A 15121-nucleotide genomic window follows, 5' to 3' on the forward strand; every position below is an offset into this window, starting at 1 on the left:
ATTTTAATGGTTTTATCTTTTTTTTACTGTATTTTAATTATTGTAAGTCACCCAGAGACCTTTGGGTAGTGTGGGCAGCATATACAGTGGTGCCTCGTTTAGCAACATTAATCCGTGCAGGAAAAACTGTCGCTAAGGGATTTCGTCGCTAAGCGATTTTTAAAAGCCCATAGAAACGCATTAAAACTTGTGTAATGCGTTCCTATGGGCTTTAAAACTAACCTTATGCGAAGATCCTCCATTGCAGCGGCCATTTTCGGGGCCTCTAAAGCGAGGCAACACAGCAGGTGGCCATTTTGGAACCGCCGATCAGCTGGCCGAAAATGGGGGCTTTGCGATGATCGCTTCCCCGCGATCATCGCAAAGCGATTTTTCCCTATAGGGGCCATCGCTAAGCGATCGCTCTGGCGATGGCCAAAACCCCATCGCTAAGCGATTTCATCGCTCAATGGAGCGATCGCTAAGCGAGGCACCACTGTAATTATATTAAATAAATAAATAAATAAATAAATGCCAACTGGCACATATAGGCCATATCAAACACTGATTTAATATATCAGCATAGACTTCATGGGAACCTACGTTATGTTGTTGTAGCAGCTGAGTTGTTAAGTTGTGTCTGCTTCTTCGTGACCCCACAGACCAGAGCATGCCAGGCCCTCCTGTCTTCCATTGCCTCCCGGAGTTAGGTCAAATTCATGTTGGTAACCTAGGGTATAGAGAAACTTATATTATAACTCTGTTTCTGATTGTTGCTTACTTGCGTAGGACAATGACCTGAAGGGGGAAAAAAACAAGTTTATAAGGAGAATAGTATGTATTTCCAAAACATGAATGTCTGAAGATAACAATAAAATGAAATAAGGCACCATGAATGGACACAACTTTAAAAGGAAGTATCCCGTTACTAAAAAGAAAGTTAGAACATTTTTATAAAAGCTGCCAAAATAATAAAGAAATCCAGAATAAATCGGAACACTGCAAGTCAGTTGCTTCCATTCTCCGCCCCCCCCCCCCCAGCCTAACCTTTCTTCTTATAAGATGTTTTTGAGAAAAGGGGTGGTGATTAACCTTCAAAGTTAAAATCTATATTGAGGAATGTACTTGTTTTGTTGGCCAAGTTATGGCTAATTGAAGTTACTGCAACTGTAGAATGTATAAGGATGCAATCCATTCACAGGGTGCCCATGATGCCTAAATATCCTTTCAGTTATGTTGGAAATATATTTTTTCACACACTTATGTGAACACTTATTTCTTCTGAATGCTACATATTGTTTTACTTTTTCTTTATTTTTCCCCATCCTGCAGAATTTAGAAATAGCCTTTCCCAGCTGGTTTTGATTTTTCAATTTGAATAATTTTTCAAAAAAAGAGATCTAATTTTTTCCAGTGTAGGATATAATTTTAACACCTAGCTAATCGTCATATAGTTATTGAGTGGTCGAAATGACTAGATAGGCGGGGTATAAATACAATAAATAAAAAAAATTAAAAAAATACTGTGTGTTGCAAATAAGGCGGCTAAAATTTCTCAAGGAGGGAAAGAAAATGACATTGAAAGAAAATGATGGGTCAATCAGGAGTCCTGTCCTCTCCGTGGACAGATTTTACTAGCAAATATACTGCAAATACATACCTTGTAACAAAGTGGACTTGTTCATAAAAGCTCGCATTAGAATGTATTAGTCTTTAAGGGGCCACATCCTCTTCGTAAATATATTCATGTTCTGCCTTTATTTTTCCTGGGCTGTGTTAATGCCCAGGAAACAATTCATGGGACTGGAATAACAGAATAATTGATTTTTTTTCATTACTAGTTTCAGGATAGCTAAATATCAGAATGATGCGATTATGGATTCATGGGGAAGAGAAAACATCTCTGGAGAGTTACACACTTTAAGAGAAAATGTAAGCAGTAGTGAACAACTACAATTAAATGCAATATACTGTACCTCCATGTACACTCTTGTAAAGAATGGTGGATTTGAGTGGCTGTTGACAGGACAGGCCCTGTTGTTCACCTCTGTGAGTTTACAGGAATATGTAGTCCTGTTTTGTATAATCTTGATCCAACAAAACTATGGTAAACAAGCTAAGGAAACTGCTGTTAAGTTTTGCAGCATAAAATGATTTGCTCTGTGATGACAGCTAAAGCCTTATCTCAAAGCCTTATTCATACATTTCTCACAATTTCTCACACATAGATTATTCAGCCATTTGAGGAGTCACAGCTGCATGTGTGATACAAACTTTATTTTGTGTGAAGCGGTTTTTTAAAAAAAGGTAATATGAAACTTTGTCTGAGTAGCCTAAAATGATTTGATACCTGTTAAACAGGTCTTAAGTCATTATATAGTGTGTGCTCAAGTTGATTCCAACTTATGGTGTCCCTTTCCAGGGTTTTTGATGTAGAGAATACACAGAAGTGGTTTACTATTCCCTTCTGGGGGTACCCTGGGACTGTCCGGTTGGCCAAGGCCACACAGGGATGGGAAGTTTGATTCTCCACTGTGCTTTCTTGTACAAGTCCCAGGTTGTGAAGCCATGGGCACCCAAGGCGCTTACTGGACAAGAGATTGGTAAACCACTTTTGAGTACTCTCTGCCCTGGAAAACCTTGGAAAGGGTCACACAAGTCAGAATTTATTAATACTATATAGTATTATACTATATAATACAAAGATAACTTATGAGAAAATGCCAGGACCAAGGTACTGTTTGATAAATTATCTTTATATTATATAGTATTATAATATTATATTGTGAGCTTTCTGACTGAAATAGAATAATTATTAAGAGCAGAACTATTGATCTCTCTCTGTCCCCATGAATGTGCAGTTGGCTTGTGCTAACCAGAATCGCCTCTGGAAATACTAAACTGTAGTTGCTGCAAGGCAAGTATGTATACAGGAAAGAGAAAGTGTTTACACCCACTTTCTTTGACCTATTTAATATAACAGAGGTTCCAAGAGCATCATTTTTACCCTTTTAAAAAAACTGCTTAAGTTGCAAGTGCCTTTTCTCTGGCTCAGGTTAATCACAGCTATTTATTTTCCTTAGGGAGCCCCTTATCCCATTCCAGTCTTTCCCATAAAGGCTTCCTGCTACTGTGCTGGCTTCACTTTCCTTCTTCCCTGCCTTGGACAGGAGAACTTGCAGTTGGAACACTGGATTTTACCTTCTACTGGATCAAACTGTCTGTCTAGCATACTACCATCTACTCTGATCTAGCTTGGACAAGTTACTTTCCTAGACTACAACTGCCAGGATCCTTTCAGCAATACATATACTGTACTGAAATTGGAACGATACAGAGAAGATTAGCTCTGCCCCTGCACAAGGATGACACACACATTTGTGAAGCCTTCTTTATTGTGTTGAATTTTACAGGATGTATACTGTATATATTGTTAGCACACTATATGGATTTTTTTCACCAGTACAAGTTTTATTCTGTGCTCCCTAATTGTTATATAATCCTTTGGCTGGCATGGCCATTTACAACATGCGGATAATTTTGAATCACTGGTGGTAACATAGAACTGATTGAAACATATAAACAAATAATTCAAGACAAGTTGCATAAAATCACTCCTGGGAGGTAGCACTGAGGGGACAAAAGCCCTAATGCAGTTACTGCTGCTTGGCACGAAGTATACATAGCACGAGAGACAGGAATTTGCCATGTAGATAGAAGTGGACAATCTCAGCATTTCATCATAGCGGAAAATGGGCTGTGTGTAATGTTTAATATCTGGATGCATATCCTAATGTGAATGGACATTTGGATGCTCATCTACATCCAGGCTTCATGCACATTTCCTGATCCATCTAGGGCAGTGGTTCCCAGCCTTGGGTCCCCAGATGTTCTTGGAATAAACCTCCCAGAAGACTTTACTACTAGCTGTGCTGCACAGGATTTGTATGAGAAGTCTCTATGAGGAGCTGGGCCTTCCGCAAGCCCTCTACAAGGTACTGGGTGTTTTTTGGAGTGGCACTGACTCTATGGAACCAGCTGCCAGTGGAGCTACTGCTGTTCCCCCTCCTAATGTTCAGAAGACAACTTAAAACTCTGCTCTTCAGGGAGGAGTTCCATTATGACCGTGCCTGATACTACTCCTCTGTTTTTGCTCTCATATAGATAGTGCCTTTGTACTATTGCTTTCTGGTGGTTTAATTTTTTTTATTGCTTTACATGTTTTGTCTATCTTCTTTTTCTACTTGTTGTGAAGTGCCCAGAATAATGCATCACACTAATGGGGCAGTAAATAAATAGATAGATAGGTTCTGTTAGAACCTAAGCAATTGCTAGCATAATATGCCTCACTGTGGCTCCTTGACAAGGGCTGGACTTGATGATCCATAGGACCCCTTTCAGCTCTTCAGTTCTAAAATTAGTGGGAGCAATGCCACCTTCTCTTTTTTTCATGCAATCAAATGGGAGTTTTACAACAATACTTTGCGAAGGAGTGCCCTAATATAAATGTGACCATTTTTTTTATCATAACGATGCCTTTGCATTTACTTACATCAGGACAGCATTTGACTCTTCCTCTTTTTCAGCTTTGTAGTTCATTTTAAAACCATTTGTGTTTCAAATCCAGAAGCAAGACCATAGAGGATTTGTGCTTTCTCTTCTCCCCACCGCATCCACACACCCCAATTGTCCTTAAGCCAGTGGCTCTGGAGCATCTAAAGAGGTATGGTAAGGTATTTCAGTGTGAAATTAGTTAATGGCAGATTACCAGCCCACAAAATATATGGAGATGTCCTGATTTTCGTGCGCTTGGGTGAGTAAAAGCAATCTACTAATTTTGATATTGTAGACTGCAGGTCCTTCGATACATGTCCTTTCCAGCATATGCTTTCACTTCATTGGGGAAAGAGAGAAACCTCCAACTTGACTTGGCGAGAGTTCAGAAACCACAACTATTCCGTGTATGGCCTGGCCATTTTTAAAATACATTTTGCGCTTTTGGTAGATGTTGTAATGCTTTTAGCACAGTGTGAAACCTTGGCTTGTACCACAGTGTCTAAAATAAGAGGGATCTGACTCTGACTTTGTGAGAGAAAGTTTACTTATGAAAACCCATTACTTGGGTGGGTTTGGGTCAGAGAAAGGGGGAACATACAGAACCTGCAGTTACAAACAAATTCCAACAGTCACAGAACTGTGAGAGAACGGCATTTCAGCGCGTACAGAGGGGCAAGGTCTTCTTTCACATGTGTCATGTGTCCGGATCTTCTTCCCCTCCTTGCTGTATTTGGCTCTGCTTTCTCTTGATTTCATACACAGACATGTGGCAGTTGATTTTCAGCAAACATTCACAGATTTGAGTTGCAGTCAAACTGCAGCCTCTTCAGCCTCTTCAATTAGGATTTATGTTCCTTTTTATGTTCCTCATTTTAATAATCCCACACTTATAAAAAAAATGGGGATCACCTCCTGGTTTTGTGCTCACACTGTTGAAAATTTGAACGCCCACTTGAATGTACAACCCTGCACTAAAGATTCAGAAGGCTATACTTTTATCAGAATCTTCTTGGGTTAGTGTAGCATAAGCCCAACACTCTGTAATTGCTGTGTATGTGGTAACCTTCTATCACAGGGGCTACGCTCAAAGATCCATAGGGTCCTTTTGAGCCCTGCAGTTCTAACATTCTATTATTCTGCCTCTCTGTCATGGACTGAGACATACCCAGGAAAGAAGCATTAAACCTGAACAGAAAAAGAGGCCTGCAGAATCAGTTCAAAAGTCTCTCTAGTCTAACCTAGTCTAACTTCCTGTCTTCCACAAAATTCAACCAAATACCTGTGAGGCTTATGGAAAATGTATTTGGATAGAAATATGATGTTTGTTTTAAGGTAAGATACTCAATCTCATCCTCAGTGCCTCCATCTTTATTATTGGGAATATTGGGGATCATAATGTCTTATTTCCTTGCAGGATAGTTTTAGGGATTTAAATTAAACAATGTTGTATAAGTGCTTCAAAATCAGGAAACTAATACACTAATGTTAAGTGATAAATTAATGTAACTCCCTCTAGTGGAAATTGTTCATTTGATGGGTGAGGGACCTGGGATACTGGGGAACTTCAGAATATAGCAATATTGCTCCTACTCCCAGAAGGCACAAGAGGACAATTTGAGGGGAAAAAATTTCCCCCTTAATTTTTACGTGTTTAAAATTGAAATGTTTTCATTCATGTTGGTAGGGCCAAGGGAAACTGGGATACACTTAGCCCCCGAACGGTCATATGTGGTCCTCTAGTTGTATTTTGCCAATTCCTGATTTAGAAAAATACTAAGTAGAGGGCATTGAGAAGAACGCAAAATGACAGCCTGCTTGCTAACACAGTTGCTATTGTTGCCACTTGCAATGGCAGGGTGCTTTGGTTTTTTTTAAAAAAAACCCTTTGGAAATACATAACAGAATTGTGCTACAATGACAGCTAATGATGATCTCCATCACTGAGAAATTACTGAAAATGTGTCCTTCCTCTGGAAGATATTTGGCAGAATGACCCCTCGCAAATAGGGTGCAGAACTTGTACACAGCTACAGTTCTCACATGTCTTATGTTAAGAATAACAACAGCAAAGATTATGTCTCTGGTGGCAGCAGTTTCTGCTGATAAGGGAGAGTGCAAGCTTCCATGCTTTACTGACTTCCTTAGGCAAAATGAGAAGGCTAAAGATAACTTTGACTTTCCAAATAAAGCAAGCAAGACTGCCAATTAGCAAGATGTGTATTCTAATTTAGTAGATGGGGTGAATAATAATTCTCTAGCACATCAGAGTAGGGCTCCATTGAGATTAACATTCAAAATCTGCCTTGAGGTGGATTCCAAGGTCAGATGTTGAAAATGAAACAATCGCAACCAATTTCCTTGCTGTAGTCTGAACATCAGTATTGGAGAGAGTATTAAATTCTTCCTAATAGCTCTAATTTTCCCTAATTTTCTCTACTTTTCTGTTGCAGTAGTTTCTATTCAGGGCAGGTTAGATTTGCTACATGCCTTTAAAAGAATTATTTTTAAAATTAAATTTGTCAGGAGAATAAAGACCAGAGATAGCAATTACCATGTAATACAAATAACAGAATAACATTGTCATCAGGTGGCTAAGAGCAACATTTTGTAAAACATAAAGTTCAAAACAGATTAATACATTTATTGCATATTGACATAAATAATAATAATGAAATGAGATCCAATAAAATAATGCTCTATAAACTCAATATTCAAAGATTTAATGTCCCATTAACCCTACGAATTCAGGATCTCATTTACAGCCCTGTTCAGATCTTGCAAACAGAAGGCTGTGGGTTCCTTTCTTTGTTAATGAATCTCATGTTCAGTCTTTCTTTGTTCCTGCTGTCTTTTAGTTTTCACAACATTCCCCCCCTACCCCATTTAGCCTTACTTTCTCATCATATGTCCAGTACATATAAACTCAGTTTGCTCTTTTTTAGCTTCCAGAGAGACATAAATATACAAACTGAAGATACACATGTCTTTTAAAAAGTCATTTTTTCTTTTTACTTCTGGTAACAACGAGCTGGGAAAAGGCAAAGTATGAGGACAGGTAGATGTTTATTGAGGTGGATGCTGGTGTGAATTTAAGATTTCTTTAAAGTGGTTTCAAACAGCAATAAAAGAAAGTGTGCTGTTTATATACCACCCCATAGCACTCTGAGCAGCTTACAGTTTAATTATACAGGCTACACATTCCCTCCCCCCCAGCAAGCTGCGTACTCATTTTGCTGACCTGAGAAGGATGGAAGGCTGAATCGACCTTGATCCGGCTGCCTGAATCTGCTTGGATTGAACACAGGTTGTGAACAAAGTTTTGTCTCTACAGTTTAACCACTGCACCATGTGGCTCTTATAAAGAAAGGATAATATTAGTTCTTTTGGGAAAACTATTCCTATGTTGACTTGTCTTGTAAATTTGACATGGGCCTTTCAGATATTTATTGAGACATAATTCCTCCCAATTAAAATGGATTTTTGGTTAACAGGGCATTCATTAGGATACCCTGCGAAACACTATAGAGCTGGTGACAGGCCCAAAGTCATCCAGTGACTGCGCGGAACTTGATTTCAATATCCAACAATACTTAAACTTTGCAGGATCTCAACCCAAGGCTGAGACACAATGGTAGTGATGAGAACCAATGTGCTTACTTCACATATTGTGAAAATTTGCATAGTCATAAAACTAGGAAGCCCAGATTTGGTGAAATGACATGTGTCAGCCCTCCTTATGTATCCCCAAATGTTTGGGAGTAAATTACTTGAAAAACTGTCTTCATTGTACCATACCATCAATTCTTGGTGAGCCATAGTATGAGAGACAGGGCATTTTCCATGGTGGCCCAGTGATTATAGTATTTGATCCTGGGTGATATACATGACACAACTACGGGAGGCAGTGGAAGATAGGAGGGCCTGGTGTGCTCTGGTCCATGGGGTCACGAAGAGTCGGACACGTCTAAATGACTAAATGACAACGATATACATGTGACATCTTTTTTTCAGGTCTTCAAGTGAACAGTCAAGCCATATTTATTGAAAGTTGCTTTTTTTTCAGATGAGTGCTAAATTTCTCTTGATTTCACTGGGTTAACTTATATTGTAATAAATTACAACTCCTCTGCTTTATAATGCTGGATGGCATTATTTTTTATGGCTTTGATTCAGTTTTATATTCATATACTGTTTTATGACAACCTTTGCAAAGATTTGGAAACAAATTGCGATGTAATTTTATTTTATCTTTTCTACAGAAGCCATTTGAGAGGGCAATCACTAGAAGATGGCAAGTAAGTATTTGAAACAAACATTAAGAAGGCACAATGCAACCACTGGCGTTTTTAGCAGAACAACCAAACACACAGTTAAGCCACTTTTTCTTTATTAAATCAGTGGAAATTAGGCATGCCTAAAGTGAACTTGATTATAGTCTGAGTACTGGTTTTCTCCTAATCCATTGTTGTAAGGTGGGTAGTATGATGGACTAGGACTGGAGAGACGTGAGGTCATAGCCCCACTTGGCCATGGAGCTGTTAAAACTACTCCATAAATATCTCACTTACTTTGAAAGCCCTGTTAGGAATGCTGTAAGTCAGTTTTCTGTTGACCACACATAACACACAAAGTTTTTGAAGCTTAGAAACCTGGAATGGACGGAAATATACATTAGGGAAGACCTGATGGCATGCATCTATACTGAAACATTTCAGTAAAGTTTTCCCTTTTAACCAAGTCTGAGAATGGAACAGAAGACGATTTCCTCCCAGCCTTTCTGATACTAGAATTTTGGATCCTACAGTGAAACTGAATTTCTGTAGATGCATAACAGGGAAAAGAAAGTTTCCTTCACCATAGTAGTCATTTGATGGGGTTCTGCTGTACTATGGATGATGTGTCTCTTGACCTCTCTTTCTGGTCAGTGAAGCAAATGGGGCCCAATGGGAGAGAGTGAGGAGACAGATAATGATGACAATGGCAAGGAGCAGGTGAAACCAGACAGAGAAGGGATGAACTAGTGGCTTCATTCTTGTCCAAGCCCCTTTATCACAGGCCTGGAATGGGCACTGCTTAGAGCAGGGACAGGCAAGCTGTAGCCCTCCAGATGGTTCTGGACTGTAACTTCTTATCACTCCTTACTGTTTATCACAGCAGCTGGAGTCCAGTAACATCTGGAGTGCCACAAGTTCCCCATTCGTGAGTTAGAGAAACCTGGCTGCTAGCATTTAATATATCAACAGTGTTGATGTATATAGGCAGATGAAATGTTTCCAGACTCCTAATAGTGATTTGTAGAGCTGTCCATTGTTCTTGTAAAACACTGTTGTTTCGCAATGTGAACAAACATTTCTGATTTGAGCAATGTTTTATCTTTCTAACGAGTTGGACTTCCCTTTCTTTCCAATCATCCTTTTCAAAGACATTTATGTTTTCTTGTTTTTGTCAGCTTTTTAATTCCATTACCATCCTCTCAAAACCCTACTCATATTGGTGGGGGGGGGCATTGAGTGCACATTAAAATCTCTTTGCCTCAGTAAGCAGCAAATTGTTTTATAATCTTGTCTCGGGTAGGTGTTGAACAAACACAAAATTGTACAAAGGTCCCTCCTCTCCAGCTGTACACAGCATGATGGAAACCATAACAGACCAACAGTCAAGGTCTGTGAATGGCTCTGTGATTATGTATACAAACACACAATAGTCTTCCTGTTGTTTTATCATTTCCAGCAGTGACACAGATTGTGCTTGGAAAAAGAAGCAGGGATGGCTCCATTTATTCTCCTGGCCTCTGTGGGAATTTGGAGCCATGATCAACATTGTATTTTTCAGGGACTGTTCCAGTCTCTCTGGTAGAGACAGTTAAGAAGAGAACAAAGCCCCTTCTCCTCCCTTGCTTCCTATCCTGTATGGCATTGCCAACAGACCTGCTCAGCATATCTAGAGGAGAATAAGGGGCTCCAGCCGACATAGCTCTGTAGTGGTGAGTTGGCTGAGAAAGCTATATTGGCTGCTGTCATCACATTATTTTCCCCAGAGCCTCTGGACTCTGCCCCAGGGTGCATTGTTCTCTGCACAGGTTAGGTCCATTAAAAAGTTAGCAAACAAACAAAAAAGAGAGAGGTAGCATGGCTCCTGGCATTCGTTGCACTATCCCAGGTGATGGGGGCATGAATGTTAGAAAATGTAATATGTTCATCTCAGTTCTTGTACATGAAACAAGTTTCAGACAGGGCTAAATTTCAGGGAATTACTATGTTTATATGTCTCCTTAAGGGTAGACATTACACATAGTTGTAAAAATGGGAGCTTAATCAAGTCAAGCCTGAACTCTCATGAGAACAAAAATGGGTAAACAGAGGCTATCCTACTATGCACATAAAATGAGAATACTGAACTGACCAGAAAAACAATATTTCGGGGGGGGGGATGTCTCGAAAAATTGTGCAAAATGATTAAACTGCAGTCAAGCCTCTGTTCATGACCTGAGTTTGATCCTGATGGACTGAGATAGCTGACTGAAAGTTGACTCTTCCTGAGGTTGGCAAAATGAATATCCAGCCCACTGGGGAGCAAGTTATTGTCTGCATAATTATGTTGTAAACCACTCAGAGAGTGTGCTAGCACAATGGGGTGGTATGCAAGTTGAAACAATAATAAAAATGGCATTGCTGGAAAAAAAAGATCTAACATGAGACAGATTGTCACAATAAAGGAAGCCACAGCTCTTAGTCTGCAAGACATGAGCAAAACATATTTGAAAAGACAATATTGCTAGGAATGGGTGGGGAGTAGGAAGAGAGAACAATCTAACATGAGGTGTTCTTAGTTTGCAAGATATGAGCAGAGATGTTAATGATAGGACATTTTGGAGGCCATTAACTCATATAGTCACCACACATCAGAAATGACTTGATGGCACATACAGTATCAGCTTTGGAAAGTTTCTCTTAATTACCACATAATTGTATAGTAGCAAGATGGGTGGAACAGTGGAGACTATAGTAGGAGATAGGAACTGAACCTCTAATAACACAAATATTCTCCCCAGCAACAAAGCAAAAACCAGTAATTTCACAATTTAAACAAATGAGCTTCTGAACACTTGTTTTCTATTCTTCTTGATCTCTTTTAAAATATTTTTACAACCAGACACAGAATCTTTTGCAAAAACAAATCCCAGTTTGTACAAGAATGAGTTAAAAATTCAACTGAGTTGTGATTGACAGGATCAAAAGTTCAGAATTTGAACTCCTCATAAACTGGAGCGGATTTCCCCTTTGAAAACTTGTGTCAGGAGCCTGATCTCAGAAATCCTGAGAGAACGTTTACTGGAAACACGCAGGGCTGGTACAAGCATAACTGCTCTGTGCTTTTTAAAGGTAGAATTACTTCAAATATGGCTTACAGAACTGTATGCTAATTCCATGGAAATACATGGGAAAATGTACCCCTCCCTGGTGGACTATCTCTCCATTACTTTCTTAAAAGCAAGTTTGTTTTTTGATTCTTCAAAGAAAACTTGCCTTTTGATTCCGATTCCGTGAGCTTTAATTGCCCTAAGCCAGTGGTGGTGAACTTTTTTGGGCTCATGTGCCCAAACTGGAAAAAAACAAAACAAAACAAAAACCAGCAGGTGGTGTGCTGCAGTGATAGTGGAACCAGAAATGGCGGTGGCGGAACTGGAAGTGACAGTGGAAGGGAGAATCCCGGCACGGAGTGCCTTAAGTCTTCACTCCAGATCCACTGCAAGCACCAGCTGCTCCGGATCCACCTGCTGAAGTGCCAGCACCACAGCTGCAGCTGCCTCCTGAGGTTTGGCTGCGGGGAGGGGGAGTAGCTATCTGGCAACTTATGGTTTGCGTGTCGGCAGAAAGGGCTCTGCATGCTAGTTGTGGCACGCGTGCCATAGGTTCACCATCGCTGCCCTAAGCCATCCAAATATCTCCCTTTCCTATCTAGGACGTTGCAACAATATATCTACTTTGCAAAGTTCTCACTTGCAATCCTGTTCCATAAATGTTCAATATGATAAAAAACCCACTATTTCTCCTTTTTTGAAAGGCCTTTTTTTGAGGACCATACAGCCTGGATTCTTTCTATTTCTTTTCTTAAAAAGCAGGTGGAGCCAATTATTATTTTTCAAGATAAGCACGAAATGTGCCAAATTTGGTGGTGATCTGAATTCCACTTTCAAAGTTTATTGTGTGTGTGTGTGTGTGTGTGTGTGTGTGTGTGTGTGTGTGTGTGTGTGTGTGTGTGTGTGTGTGTGTGTGTGTGTGTGTGTGTGTGTGTGTGTAGCCCCTTTTTAGAATTGCCTTATAGAATGTTGATTTGCTCTGCCAGCACAAGATCATTGCTACACTCTCATGCAACAGTAATGCTGCCTATTCCACCACATCCAGCTTTGGGTTGCCAATGCCATGTTTACCTGGTTAACTGGGTCTTTCCTCTTGTGCTTGTTCCACAGTTAGCTGGTCCAGAGGTTAGTCAAGTGCTCTTCCAACCCTTACCTTCCTCATTGCTTTTTGATTACGAGGATCCAGCCCTGGGCTCATATTTAACAAGTTTATATTGATTTATATGTGTGTGTGTGTGTGTCTGTGTGTCTCTGTGTCTGTGTGTCTGTGTGTCTGTGTGTGTAGTGTATACTGTATAGAATTAGGCATGGGGAAAAAAGTCTTTTTAGACAGGTTGTTCAGCTCAGTCAGTCTGCTGTTGTTAGCCCATTGTTTAACTCTTTACAAAGTAATTTGTTAACTTTTTAATTTCAGAGGTAGCTTGCTGTATCAGCCTTTTGTAACATTCTTGAAAAATGAACTTCTTAGGGTTGATAAGAAAGTACTGTAATACAAAACGCAAAAAAATTCTGCTCAAAATTGCTCTTAAAATACACTTGGAAAGTAACTAAATAATGTTATTATGAAATGAAAAAAAGTAGAATTGTTCCCAAAACAAGTAATTAGTCACATACAGGCATGTTACTTGTAGCTGGTTACAATTCAGGCCCAAAGATATGTCATTCTAAAGGCACAATTAGAAAATGCATGTGTTTTTCTTAATAGTTAAAACTTGGGGAATTCCAAAACTGTCATATAATACTCCAAAAATCCTCTGAAACATAAGACCAGTTCACAATCAGGATGAGTGTACATCTCTAACAAATCTAAACAGAGAACAATGCAACAATTGTATCCTCCCCCACCAAAAAAAAACCCCACTACCTCTTACTAGATTATTTATGTGATAGAGTGCCCACCTTTTCATGTCTGAAGAATCTCTCCATGTAGGATGAGTGCAAACAATGAAGCTCAGCATTTGCTCTGTAATGTTATTCATTCTATACTTCAGTCTAGTTTATCTCAAGTGTCCTAGAGGAGAAGGACTTGCATTTTAGGCAAATAATGCCAGCTGTAGTACCCCCCCCCCAATCTGCAAAGCAGTGGTACCTTCTGATCCAGCTGCCTTCTCGTTTCTCAAATGACCAGGTGAAAAAGAGAACATGATTCCTGTACCTTTAAAAGTTGCTTAGAAGAGGATGCTTCATTGGGTGCAGATTTTAATACCAACTACACTTTATGATATCTCCACCTCCACACAGATATTAAATGTACAAGAATCCTCCTCATTTGGTCATCCCACATTAGTAATGCTGAGTTTTGAATTTTTGGTAAAATTCTCTTTTTCTCTACACAGAAGTACAGAGATCTACAGAGGAGATTTGTTTCCAGTTCCCAGAGTCTACTCCTTTCTTATTAACTGGCACTTAAAGTCTCAATAACTCACTCCGAGACATTTGTAGGACAAAGAATAAGAAACGTTTCTTTACTTACAGTTGCTTGGAATTACAGACTTGTGTAGGCTCCTTTCTTTATTGCTCACATATTAGTAACCAACTGAACAGATCCATAGTGACAAACAGCAGTGACCAAGAGGGATGAAAAAGAGGGATGGAACATTCAGCAAAGAGGCGGAGCTCTTTTTTTATTCAAAAGCCGGAAGAAGCGATTGGTCAGTGCTGGATAGATAGATCATCATCCCAGCCCAGAAAAATCTTTCCCAATCACTCAAATGACAGACGACATAAGAGGTTGGAAATAGTTTCAACAAGCTACATGTGTAAGGGTTCGGAAACTTGCGCTTATGGCAAGGAATACTGGTTGGTGCCAATGGCAGCTATTCATTAAAAACAACCACACTAGTGTCTTCCGAGTGATGTGTTTAATGTCACATTTAGTTTGGCCTTCAGTAAATCCTGGTGGTTTTTAAAGTGCATTTTAAAATGCTTTAATAAAAACAATGCTCTTCTGCCATGCACTGTTTTCTGTTTGGATCTGTCTATTCCAATTCTTCAAACGTTCTTTTGCATGTTTGCATATTCTTTTACTGTGTCAGAAGCTTTGATTAACTATTCATGTGTTTAGACTCAAGAGGAGTTGCTTTGTTCTCTCAGGTAAATCAAAGACATATGTTTGGGGCATCTGCAACATGAGCAGTAAAACATTTTCAGACTGATGACAGTGAAAAATTAAAATAGCATATAAATATGCAGTTATAGTTCATTTATCACTTTAAACTTCCACTC

At 39.4% G+C, this 15121-nt stretch overlaps 1 long non-coding RNA gene and 1 pseudogene across 3 annotated transcripts in view; both read left to right on the plus strand.

Annotated features, from left to right (window-relative positions):
* The window catches only part of LOC144587813 (uncharacterized), a 34583-nt gene extending 19732 nt beyond the window's left edge, over window positions 1–14851 (plus strand). The window contains exons 1-4 of one of the 3 annotated variants that reach the window (XR_013542975.1): window positions 3811–3974; window positions 4607–4702; window positions 8796–8831; window positions 14233–14851. This is a non-coding gene — a long non-coding RNA (uncharacterized LOC144587813). Of the gene's footprint in view, window positions 1–3810; window positions 3975–4606; window positions 4703–7702; window positions 7841–8795; window positions 8832–14232 lie in introns of those variants that run through there. The other 2 variants (XR_013542976.1, XR_013542977.1) reach the window with 2 other exon arrangements.
* LOC140706248 (U6 spliceosomal RNA) lies at window positions 3282–3379 on the plus strand (annotated as a pseudogene).
* Window positions 14852–15121: the final 270 nt, after the last annotated feature.

This window comes from Pogona vitticeps, chromosome 3 (assembly GCF_051106095.1).
Source record: "Pogona vitticeps strain Pit_001003342236 chromosome 3, PviZW2.1, whole genome shotgun sequence".
NCBI lineage: Eukaryota > Metazoa > Chordata > Lepidosauria > Squamata > Agamidae > Pogona > Pogona vitticeps.